Source organism: Ovis aries, chromosome 25 (genome assembly GCF_016772045.2).
Source record: "Ovis aries strain OAR_USU_Benz2616 breed Rambouillet chromosome 25, ARS-UI_Ramb_v3.0, whole genome shotgun sequence".
Taxonomy (NCBI): domain Eukaryota; kingdom Metazoa; phylum Chordata; class Mammalia; order Artiodactyla; family Bovidae; genus Ovis; species Ovis aries.
In genome coordinates this window covers 8,030,689-8,034,362 of record NC_056078.1, presented here as the reverse complement: position 1 = coordinate 8,034,362, position 3,674 = coordinate 8,030,689, and the positions used below count along the sequence as shown (strand labels likewise).

General features: G+C 43.9%; 1 long non-coding RNA gene across 1 annotated transcript; it reads left to right on the top strand.

Moving 5' to 3' along the window:
• Window positions 1-1,541: 1,541 nt before the first annotated feature.
• LOC121817976 (uncharacterized) lies at window positions 1,542-1,900 on the top strand. Its single transcript, XR_009598517.1, has 2 exons — window positions 1,542-1,750; window positions 1,853-1,900. It is a non-coding gene; the product is annotated as an uncharacterized LOC121817976 (long non-coding RNA).
• Window positions 1,901-3,674: the final 1,774 nt, after the last annotated feature.

Here is a 3,674-nt window from a genome sequence, read left to right as displayed (position 1 = left end):
TTCGTAACATTGAGGCTTCTAATCGATCAACATGGAATGTCTCTCCATGTATTTAAGAAGAGCTACAATTCTTTTTTTTTTTTTTCTATATAAGCTTTGGAATTTTTTTATTTTAAAATTTATTTATTTGTAATTGGAGGATAATTGCTTTACAATATTGTGCTGGTTTCTGCCATATATTAACATGAATCAGCCATAGGCATACATATGTGCCCTCCTGCTTACACCTCCCTCCCACCTCCCACCCCATCCTATCCCTCTAGGTCGTCGCAGAGCGCCAGGTTTCCTGCGTCATACAGCGAATTCCCACTGGCTATCTATTTTACACATGGTAATTTACATGTTTCAATGCTAGTCTCTCAATTCCTCCCACCCGCTTCTTCCACTGTGTCCACAAGTCTTCGGTATGCCCGCGTCTCCATTGCTGCCCTGCACATAGGCTCATCAGTACAATGCTTGAGCGACTGTTACGCTCCAACCCTTAACCTAAAGCAACAGTAATCTGCATTTTATGGATGCGGCATCTGAGCCCATAGAAGTGTAGAAATCTACAAAGGCAGCACAACAAGCACGCTGGAATTCTGGGCTCGATCTGTCGAATGCTTTTTCCACTTCATTCCGTGGCCTCTTCTGCTGCTAAGATGGGCAATAGCCCCCAGCCAGTTCTAGTTTATGGTCTTTCACGAGCGTAAGCCATTGCCTCGAAAAACAGACAAGGGATTGAAAAAAAGAAAAGGTTAGGTTGGGTTGTCTATAGTAACACGGAAAAATATCCAAAATGTAGAGATAAGTGAATAAGCAGCTCACAGAACACTCTATCCCCCTGCCTATTCCCCTCCAGCCAGAGATATGTATGCTTTTCACTTGGGGAAGCAGACACAAGAATTGGTGACCGTGGTCCTCTCTGGGGAGAGTAACGTGGCGGTGGGTTAATGAGAAGGGTTTTAACTTCTCAGCCTAGCCTACCCTCTACTGTCATTCTGTCGTTGAAGGTTTTACCAGAAGCCTGCATTGCTTGACAACTGAGAGAACTTCCAGTAGAGAGAGATGGGGAAAGAGTCCCCCGATGTTGCCTGTTGCAGAAACCTGAAAATGGGAAGTTGCTTGGTTCCCCTTCACAAGTGTGTGATAACCACCTTCCTGAGGGTCTCTCATGGGGCGGGGGTGGGTAGGCTGATGGGTACACCAGAAGGAACACATCTGGCACTGCCCGCCCCAGGGTCCTCAGCTAGGCTGACCGTGAGTGTAGCCATTGCTGCTGCACTGAAGCTTGAGCTGTTGGTTGGCCCCTTGGGGTGTGAAGCCCCCCCCCTTACACATCTCCAGAGTTGCTTCCCCCACAGGTGCTCAGGGCTTTGCAGCAGTTCCTGTTTGGGGGCCATGTGAAAGTGACAAAGAGGAAGATGTGGCTGTGACAGTGAGAGTGAAGCAGGGAGAGGTCTGATCCTTGCCCTCTGGGGATGAAATGCCCCTGGCACGTCTGCAAAAGGCTCAGCCAGTAGGGGGATGCTCCCTTGTGCTGCCCTGGGGATCCCTGAAGACCACAGATAGGTGAGACCTTCGCCCTGATTCTCCTCCCTTCCAGTGGTCTTCCCCACCCCCACTGTACCTACCAGGCACTTTCTCATCCTGCACTGAAATGACCTGTTTCTTTTTCCACTTCCCAGACCTGCCTGTGTGGTTTTAGAAGGCAAGCTGAGGACTCTGTTTTGACTCATCTTTGTTTTCCTAATGCCTGGAATCAGGCAGGGTACGTAATGGGCACACCTTATGTATCGGGTGGATGGACAGATGGATGGATGGAGCTAGTACAATGAAAGCTGACATACTTCCATCCATTCCTCCAATGCAGTCCATCTCCCACCACCTAGATGTGGCCCCAAACGTCAGCCTGCTGCCCTGCGAGTGTGGGCACACGCGGCATATGCTGGAGACCCTGGGAATCCGTCCTCATTGGCCCTCTGAGCATCTGGAAGGAGAACAGACTCACAAGAATGAGAAGACAAGTCATAGACTGGGAGAAGATATTTGCAAAACATGTATCTGATAAAGGATCGGTATCCAAAATACACAGAGAATTCTCAAAACTCAATAGTAAGAAAGCAAATGGCCCAACTTAAAAATGGGCAAAAGATCTATATATCTCACCAAAGAAGACATACAGGTGACAAATATCATATGAAAAGATGCTCAGCATCATACATAATTAGGGGATTTTTAATTTAAGCAGTGACGCAATACCACTATATAGCCATTCAGTTCAGTGCAGTTCAGTCACTCAGTCGTGTCCGACTCTTTGCGACCCCATGAATCGCAGCACGCCAGGCCTCCCTGTCCATCACCAACTCCCGAGTTCACTCAGACTCATGTCCATCGAGTCAGTGATGCCATCCAGCCATCTCATTAGAATGAACAAAATCCAGAACATTGAAAATGCCAGATGGTGACAAAGATGTCAAGCAACAGGGATTCTTGTTAATTTCTGTGGGAATTCACAATGGAACAGACACTTTGGAAGACAGCTTGATCATTTCATGCCAAATAAATATACTCTTGCCATATGATCCAGCAATCATATTCCTTGGTATTTATTGAAAGAAGTTGAAAACTTATGTCCATAGTACAAAAGCCTGTACACAAACGCCTAGTCTAATAGACAAAACTTGGAAACAATGAAAGTGTCTTTCAGAAGGTGAATGGATCAATAAACTTTGGTATATCCAAACAGTAGAATATTAGTGCTAAAAATGTATGAGCTATCAAGCCAGGAAAAGACATGGATGAGCCTTAATTGTGTTGCTAACTGAAAGAAGCCAATCTGAAAGTCTACATACTATATAACTATATATATATATATATATATATATATATATATATATATATAGTGCAATTATATAACATTCTGGAAAGGAAAAACTTCGTGACAGTATAAAAATCAATGGTTTCCAGGGAGGTGGGGGGATGAATAAACAGGTAAGAGTGCAGAGGGGTTTTAGAGCTATGAAACTATTGTGTTGATATTGTATTAGTGACTACATGTCATTATACTGGGCAAAACTCATAGAGTGTACAGCACCATGAGAGAACTTTAATGTAAATCGGACTTTATTCAATAACAGTGTGTCAATATTGGTTCATCTACTATAACAAGTGCACCACGTTCAATAAGGCAAGATGTTAATAATTGGGTAAATGTGTGTGTATGTGTGTGTGTATGCAAGAAGGGTATATGGGAACTATGTACTTTTAAAAAATAGGATCTGTTATGTTCTATTTATTTTGGCTGCACCGTGTCTCAGTTGCAGCAGGCAGGATCTTCGATCTTCCTTGTAGTATGTGAACCCTTAGTCCAGCATGTGGGATCTAGTTCCCTGACCAGATAGCAAACCCAGGCCCCCTATATTGGGAGCAGAGAGTCTTAGCCACTGGACCGCCAGGGAAGTCTTCATTATGCACTTTCTTCTGCTCAATTTTTTTCTGTAAATATAAAACAGCTCACAAAACAAAGTCCATTAAAAAAAAAACCAACAACAAGAAAAACAAAAAGCAGCCTCTGCCAACTAATTATTTGACACATAGAAATATGGAAGTGTCAGGGTAGCCATAAAAATCTCTCCCTGCAACCATTATTAGCATCAGATATTTACAAATCAAGGGTCTTCTCTGTGCCAGGG